The sequence below is a fragment of the Protobothrops mucrosquamatus genome, unplaced genomic scaffold (assembly GCF_001527695.2).
Source record: "Protobothrops mucrosquamatus isolate PMUCROS unplaced genomic scaffold, P.Mucros_1.0 scaffold499, whole genome shotgun sequence".
In the NCBI taxonomy this organism is placed as follows: Eukaryota; Metazoa; Chordata; class Lepidosauria; order Squamata; family Viperidae; genus Protobothrops; species Protobothrops mucrosquamatus.
This window is the reverse complement of record NW_015386815.1, coordinates 466889-476402: the sequence shown is the minus strand read 5'-3', so window position 1 is coordinate 476402 and position 9514 is coordinate 466889.

Below are 9514 nucleotides of genomic sequence, written 5' to 3'. Positions count from 1 at the left end.
TAAATCATATTTTTAAACTTTGCTTTATATACTTAATTAGTTTGTGTTACTTAAATGTAAAATAAAATTAAATTATTTTATTGATACTTTGAAATATATTTAAACTTGGAAAATAAATTAAGTTATTTAGTAATTTTCCTATAATTAGCTATCTTATCATACCTGTTTTTTTATAATGAAAAAAATCCTAACCTAAACATTAATATTTTATGAGGTCTTTTTAAATTCCTTTTATTTATCTATATGGAACTACAAATAATTTGAAACTATTTTAATATAACCAGAATTTTTAACACACTACAATTTCATCATTTCATTTTTATTAATATTTTATCAGAGACAAAAACCTAGGAGACAGTTCAGTGTAGCTAATTAATCTTGCAAGTAAAAAGCTAGTGGGCAGTTAACCTAAGATTTACTAATTGATTTTATCAATTAAAGAATAAATTCTTATTTTAGAATATTAAAGAAGCTCAAAAACTGCAGCCTAACATTCTTTTTTAAAAATTCAGATTATAGTTTGATTTTAAGCAGCCTCATTGAGAATTGACATTAGGTTTAAAAAGATTAGTTTGGGGAAAAAATGCATGCTGCAGTTCTCTAGATCAGGGCTTTTCAACCAGTGGTACAGGTACCACCTGTGGCACATTGGCACCTGGCAGGTGGTACGCAACCATCCTAGAAAAGTGGTAGCGGGGAAGGGGAATAAGCTGAACTGGTGGCAGCACCGCACAAGCCTGAGCGAGAGATGGCTGGAGCTGCAGGGCTGTCAAGGCTCAGCGGAAGCGCCAGGATCAGCGCTTCTTCGGGGCTGTCAGGGCTCAGTGGAAGTGCCAGGATCAGCGCCAGGCTCCAGCTGGAGCTCAGCGCTGATCCTGGTGCTTCTGCTGAGCCCTGAAGAAGCACCAATCAGCTGGAAAGCAGCACTGATCCTGGCACTTCTGCTGAGCCAAGAAGCGCCGATCAGCTGGAATGTTGCAGCATCTCCAGGGTCTTGTGATTTACATTCAGATGCTTGGCAACTGATTCATATTTATGACGGTCACAGTATCCCAGGGTCATGTGAAGTGACCAAAACCTGCTGCAACCACCCAGCAGACGGGGGGAATAAAAACCAAACACCCCACCCCACCCCCGCTGCCAATCTTCAACAGAAATGCAATGAAAACCTTGGACAGGAGGAAGAGCGCCGCTGGGTGGGCAGGCAGGTTTCTTGCTCGGCTGTTTCTTGGGGGGCACTTTTTTCAGTGCCATTGTAACTTCGAACAATCACTAAGTGAACTGTTGTAAGTCGAGGACTACCTGTACTTTATCACTTTTTCTTTTTCTTTTTTTTTGGTCATCATGTTTTTGACACCTTGCTAGGCGACTGGTGGTACTTGGATATTGCCATATCCTAAAAGTGGTACAATGGGTGAAAAGGTTGAAAAGTCCTGCTCTAGATATGGACTATGCAGGTATATATCAGTTACATGTACTTTGGGATAGTTATTTTTGCAGAAAACTTGGCATATCTATTCTTTCTCACTATTTGTTTCCTTTTCTTTACTCACACAAACACACATGCAGTTATAACACAAACAAAAAGTTTTCACTGACATAAAAAATTGCACTTGTCTTCAGTTGCCGCCTGAAAAAGTACCTTTGGGACAAGAGAGAGATACCTTCATAGTTCTAGACTCAATCCTAACCCTAAAAGTTTCAAGTTCCTTTAGCTATCTTTTGTAAGATTTAGCTACTATTACCATTTTTTCCAGTTCTTTAACTTCCTTTTTGTATTATGATAACCAGAAAGGGACACAGTATTACAGATGTGGTCTTACCAATGCAAAATAGAGTGGTACTATCACTTCTCATGATCTTGAACTATGTCTCTGTTGATGTAGCCCCAATTGCAGCACAATGCCATTTCATCTGTAATCTGTGGCCTACCAAAACTCCCATATCCTTCTCACAAGGACCATTGTTAAGCCATGGACGTATCTTGTACCTATGCATTTGGTTCTTCCTGCCTAAATGCAGAGGCTTACATTTTTCACTTTTAAACAAACCTGATGGATCGAATGAAATAGGATGAAATAAAAATATTCCAGTTCTACTTTTTGCAATCAACAAATAATAATTATGATTGTATTATTTCATGCTGCAGATGAAAGTGCATACATGGTACAATAATTAAACACACACACACACATATATAAATTCAGCTACAAGGAGAAATGTGACATTTATTATCAGAAAGGACACCTTTCCTGACTGAAATAATCACCTAACTAATCTGCACTCATAAATCATGCCATATTGTTCTTCCTTACTTTTTTCCAAGAGGTCATCTGTGAATGACTGCAGCACTCTATCATGTAAGGGACTTTCTGGTCATGGGAACTTAACAAGTGGACTATCATAAATGCTTATCTTTGGTGTCAGACTTAAATTTTGTTTCTTTTTTCTTTCTTAGTTCACTTTGGGCAGGCTGTATTTAAATGAGAAACAATGCATCATCCTCACTCCAGTCTGTTCATAGGCTGCTGTATTAACAAGCCATTGTGCATTCTGAATGCAGTGATTGGTTGGTGGTTTAATTTAAATGGAGGACAATTAAATTCAATAGATTTTTTTTTAGTAACCAATGGGATTATGTACAAAATCATTTTATTCTATTGTGTGTAGCGCTGAGGTGTCTAGTTTTCTGGAAGGACATTAATATTAACTTCTGAGAGTGCTATTTATGGCAATCTCCTTTTTTCACCCAAGATTTTTCTATTGTATAATGAACATACTGATTTTAAACAGAGATTTATTAAAGAGATTTATTAAAGTTTTATAGCTAAAACCTGACTGTTTTGTCTTAGCTGAATTTATTGGAAGAGTGAGAAGAGGAGAGGAATAGTCAGTCACTTTACACATAGATCAGTGTTTCTCAACCTTGACAATTTTAAGGCATGTGGACTTCAACTCCCAGAATTCCACAGCCAGCAATGCTGGCTGTGGAATTCTGGGAGTTGAAGTCCACATGCCTTAAAATTGTCAAGGTTGAGAAACACTGACATAGATACTCAGAAAAAAATTAGTTTGACTAAAAGTGAACAGTCATTTTTTCCACTGTAAAAATATTTATTCATGAAAAAACTATTTGATTCTTGTTCACTTAACAACGAATTAATATCAAACATAAACTACTTGTCATGGTTCTGGCAGACAGAGACAAATAAAGCAGAACTCCGAGTCTTACAAATATCCTCAAAGAACATGTTTATTAATACAAAGTATCGGCACTTCAAAAGTAAAACCAAGTCTGAAGAGATGCATAACAATTCCCCAATACAAAGTTAAGAAATCCCACCCCTAAGGCTATGCAAGCAACTATGTTTCTCCATTCAGCATGTTAGTGGGCCTTTCATGAAACACCCAGCCCGCAGTCTCGGGAGCAGCCGATGACATTGGTTCCCATGAGAGAAAGTCTGAGAGAGAAAGTCTGTTTTGTCTAGCGCAAACCCTGGCAACCCCCCTCCCTCCATGCTATGTGTTAAATAGAAATGAGAAGGAAAAAATGGCTGCAGCCATGCTCATTCTAAAGTTGACAGTCTGCTCCTCTTCAGAAAGAAAGAGTCTCCTGCAGGGGAAACAGAAATTAGGTTAGCCATCCCCTCGGGGCTTGTGAGGGTACTTATCATAAAACTTTTTTATTAACCTATCTGCCTTCACATTCGTACATTTTACCCATGTAGCCTCTGAAAGGCGATACCCTTTCCACAGGACAAGGTATTGTAGTTTTCCCTTGTGCAACCTTGAATTCAGAATACGTTTGATCTCATAATATGTCTCTCCCTCTACCACTACTGGACCAGGTGGCTCTTTTGGAATAGGTCTTAAGGTGGATTCTGACACAGGTTTTAAAAGACTGCAATGAAACACAGGATGAACTTTCCCCAACAATCACTCCACCATCACAAGGTTTATGATCCTGACAATGGGAAAAGGACCAAGGAATTTTGGACCCAATTTTTTGCTGGGCAATTTCAACCGTAGATATTTTGTTGAAAGATAAACTAATTGTCCAACATAAAAAGGGTTTTGAGAGGAACGTCATTTGTCTGCTTGCTCCTTGTAAACCTTTGTAGCTTTAGCCAATGCTTTCTTCACATTCACCCAAACTTCCTGGAAAGATGTCACCCATTGGTCCAAGGTCTGGGAAATATGTGGCTCCTATGGGAACTCAGGCGTGGGCACAAAATCTCTACCCATCATTATTTATTTATTTTCTTTTTCTGTTGGTTAGAAGTGGAGTTTGAAATTTAAAGAAGTGCTGAAAAATTGCATGGCTGACATTCAGTGACAAAGAATGCTGGGATATTCCATGGGTTGTGCTCTCAAATTAATCCTAGTGGAACCCAACATATGGGAGCTATTTTGATTTGTTTTATTTTATAATATATTTTATTGACACCTTAATATTTGGTAAACAGTGTGTTGTCTGGGTTTACATTTAAAAAACATTCACTGACAGTTGGTTTCTATGATCTATAATCCACATAATAGCTTTACTTGATTTCCTCTTTTTCCCATAATGTTCTCTTTTGCCAACCTTAAGTTAATACAATTCTTGTTGTTTTGGTATATAACAATTGAGTATAATTTTTTTTCTAATATTTCTACAGATAATAATCACATCAATATAATATTTCTTTTCTATCTAGTCATTCTGGTTGCCCCATCATAGATCTTGTTTACAGTTCTTGTTTACATTTGTTTTTCCCTCAATGTTCAAGACATTCTTACTGGTTAAAATTTTCTCAAAGTTAATTACATTTAAATATTTAAGTCTATTTTTTCTCATGTAAGCCATCCCAATACTTTTACCTTTCTTAAAGAATAAGACTTTAAAAAAAGAAGAAGAGTAAAGAAAAATAAAAAGATAGTGTGCTACTTAAAATCCAAGTTTCCCCTAAGCTAATACATATTAATTTCCAAAAAATTTCCGTTCTTTTTTACCATAATTAAAAATATATTTAATCTTTAAATATTTCATTTAATAAATCTAGTCATGTGGTCTTTTAACTCTTATTCAAAACATTTTTTTAAATCCATTGTAATTTTCTTAAAGTCAATCACATTTAAATATCTAAAATATTTTCTTTCTTTTTTTTTAAATAAATTTTTATTGATTTTTCATTGAAAAACAAAAACATAAATCTTTTATCACAATATCAACCAAAAAAAAAAATCAACACCAATCAATACATTCACGGACGTGTCCGGTGTCCCCCTCCTGCACCACCCTCTCACTTGCCTACACCTTCCTCCTCCCTATCCTACCACCACTCCTCCTTCCTCCCTCTTTCCTACCTCCCTTTCTCCCTCAACCATCCCGTCAGTGCAGTTGGGGTATCACCGGGCACCTCCTTAAAAAATCATACATATATATACATATAAATCTATAATACCAACCTACCCCTTTCCCCCCTCCCCCCCTAGGACTTCCCAAAGCTAATCTAGGAAATAAATGCACAATCATCCAATACTAATCAAAACTATTCATTATTACTACACACTAGTACAAAATTACTGTGACTCTAAAATAACATTAAATTACAACAAAAAAATTTTTTTTTAAGTTATATCAATATATAATATACCTAATTTTTTCTAAGTTTTTAATCAAAAGCTACGTAATAATTTTTCAGTTCATACTTTCAATATTTTCTTTATATAAACCATTCCAACTCTTTTATATTACTCATATCAAGAAATAAAACAAGAAGAGAGAAGAAAGAGACAGTACTATGTAACTTGAGGGGCTCCTTCCTCTTAAAATAAAATTCATATCCAAAATCTTTTTATTTCTTTAACCATATTCAAACAGGTGTTTCTTTCTTAAATATTTTCTCTGATAGGTCCCATCATCTATTTTCTTAATTTTCACTTTAGCCTTTTTCTTTTGCCCAGTATCTTTCTTAATCAATATGTTCTGCTGAATCAAAGAATCTTTCCATATTCTTGAGTTACTGTAGATATAAAAGGTAAGTCAAATACAATATTTTTGTAAGAGGCACTTGCCCTTTCATGTTTGTTGAAAATCTTTTTCTTTCTTTTTCTCTGTTTTTCTTATCATTTTTTGTCTCTCCAGTTCTAGTGGTGTTCCTGACATCTCTGCAGTCCATTTTGTCCAATCTTTTTTCTTATCCTCAAATTTGTTTTGTGGTTTTAAAGTATAAGATGTCTTTTCCAAATCCAATATTGCTTGTGAATTTTTTTCCATTTGTGTTAAATCATACTTCTTTGTTTTGTTAGGTTCCATCTTTAAGTCTCTACCTCGAATTTGTGTTCAGTTATCTGTTTTATCTGCTCCTTCTCTATTGTTGTTTTCTGGGATTTTTTTTGTTGTAAAGTTAAATTGGAAATGAATTGGTTTATATTTTCAAAGTTATTTTGGATTTCTTTGTGGTTTGAAATCATTGTTGTTTGAATTAGTTACAGCATATCATATGTCTCCTCTTGAAAGGTATTTATTTTTTTCTTGATAAGTTCTTTCTGGAAGTCTCTGATTTTCCATGATGTCCAAGAATCAAAGTTTTTTTTTCTCTGTAAATAGCTTTGGAGTCACAGTTAAGTAGATATTTGTAATCCAGAAAGCTCGAAAAGGTGGTTTTTTTTTGTTCCCTGAAGTTTATAATTCTCTCTTTGTCTGCAGCCCAGATTGTTTTCTTTTTTGTCACAGTTGTTCTCTATTGTTAAAGCTTCGAAGGTCACAAGCACAAATTAGTTTTTTCCAGATTTTGCCAAGACCTGTATGAAAGCCATAGCTGTCATAGTCTTCATCCACCACTAGATGTCAGCACCGGTTTATTTTTCAATTTTCAAAATAAACAGTTGCCTTTAAAATGAGAAATTTTTTTTTTCCTAAAATTTTTATTGATTTTTATAATTGAACAACAAATAATATGATGCATCTACATACACAAACAAAAAAAGAAAATAATACTCAATACATTTTTGGATATGCCCGGCAGTCCCTGCCTTGCCTCCACCCTCATCACTTTCCTCTCCTTCCTCAACCTAAACCCACAACCTCTCCTCCTTCCTCCTTACCACCTCCCTACATCCCCTCTACCTTCTTCACCACCTCATCGAGTGCAACTTGGGGCACCAGCCGAACATCTCCTCTTACAATTCCATTATTTACCTATAATGATTAAATACATCAATTTTTATCATTATCCCCCTAATCCCCTCCCCCCCGACTCCCCAGAACTAATTACAGGGTTAAGCACACATCCTAAAGCAATCAAATATTTAAAAAAAACTTTAACTCTAATAATAAGAAAACAAAAGTTAACACTATTTTAACACCAAAACTCAAAATATATTTGTCCATCTTCCCCAAATCCAAATACCTATAAATTAAACTTTACCATTTCTCTTATAATCATTCGAATAAACCCATTAAATAGAATCTTTAACTTCTTAAAGCAATGTAAATCCTTTAAAATAATATAATTATATATCATTAATCTTATAACAAATTCAAACCATAATATTACAAATCCAAAATTTTCCAGAAAAAAAAAAGTTTAAAAAAAAAAAAAAAAAAAAAAACTTTCAAAACATTCATATAAGTTTATCCTCCTGGATCTCTTCACTCTACAAGTCCAAGGACTTCAAAAGCATTCTTCTTATTTATATTACTAGTCCAAAATTTTAAAGATATAAACTTCAAAAACATTCCTTATTAGTCTGTCCCAGCTCTTCCATTTTGCATCTCCCCCCGACTTTCCATTCTTTTTCACATCACTGATACCAAATCAACCTTCAGAATTGATGAGTCTTCTGCCTTTTTCATTTTATAACGTGTTCGAAATTTCTGCAAGTAGTAAGCCTGTAAGCTTCTTCCAAAACCACCAACAGCAACATCTTCAGCTGGTTTTCTCTGATGCACGACCCATAAAAGCTATATAAGCTTTTTTTTCTCAAAATTTCACCAGGGAAGTACACCAGGACCATAGCCAGATCTGTTACAGCTTCCTTTCCCAGCTTTTCATTTTCCAAATCTCTACAATATAGCATATCATTTTGGGGTGTTTCCATAACATCTTCTTCAAATTCTTCACATAGTTTATGCGCCCGTTGCTCTATACCATCTGGAACTATAAACCTCTGGAGAGCAGCATATGATTTTTCCAAATTCTTAACCCAGAGATCTTTAACTTCCACACTATATTGCTTAACTGCTTGCATCAAAACATCCTGTAAGTCATTTGTAATTAAAGATAAAGGCATTTTCAATAGATTCCACTCAACAACCAGCAGAAAAGTAAGAAATTTTTCTTTCTCTCTTTCTTTCTCAGTTCCGCAGCCATTTTAAAACCATTCTCCAAAGTTCTTTAAGTATCACTTCAGTGATCCAAAAGAATAACAGTATAAATATCACCAACCAGTAGGAATTACAAATTCGTTGTAGCTAAAACTTTCCAAAGCCAAANAGCTGGAGCCTCCGGGTGCTCCTCAAGGGGAGCCCCATGTAGAGAGCACGTGATCTTGATTCTATCCCTCTGTTAATGCAGCCTAGCACTGTATTGGCTTTTTTGGCAGCTGCAGCACACTGCTGGCTCATATTTAAATGATTGTCCACTAGGACTCCAAGATCCTTCTCACAGTTACTATTATTGAGCAAGGTACCCCCTATACTATACCTGTAGATTTGGTTTTTCTTGCCTAAATGTAGAACCTTACATTTTTCACCATTGAATTTCATTTTGTTAGATAGCGTTCAGTGTTCAAGTCTGTCCAGATCCTCCTGTATCTTAAGCCTGTCTTCTGGAGTGCTGGATATTCCTGGCAGATTGGTGTCGTCCACAAATTTGATGAGTTCTCCATCTATCCCCTCATCCAAATCATTGATGAAGATGTTGAAGAGCACTGGGCCCAGAACAGAGCCCTGGGGCACCCCACTACACACTTCCCTCCATGTAGATGTGGTTCTATTGAGGACCACATGCTGAGTACGGCCAGTCAGCCAGCTACGAATCCATCTGGTGGTGATGCTGTCTAACCCACATTTTTCTATCTTATCAAGTAGTAGGTTGTGATCTACTTTGTCAAATGCCTTACTGAAGTCCAAGTAAATTATATCCACAGCATTCCTCTGGTCCATTAATTTTGTCACTTGGTCAAGGAATTCAATAAGGTTTGTCTGGCATGATCTGTTTTTGACAAACCCATGTTGGCTTTTAATAATGACTTGGTTTGCCTCTAGGCGTTCGCTGATTCGTTGTTTGATTATCTTTTCCAGAATCTTCCCAGGTATTGAGGTCAGGCTGATAGGTCTGTAATTTCCTGGATCCATTTTTTTTCCTTTTTTGAAGATGGGAACTACATCAGCTCTTTTCCAGTCCTCTGGTAGTTCCCCAGTGCTCCAGAATCTTTGAAAAATATAGTTCAGTGGTTCTGAGATCACATCTACCAGTTCCTTGAGATCCTTGGGGTGTAATCCATCTGGACCTGGTGATTTGAACTC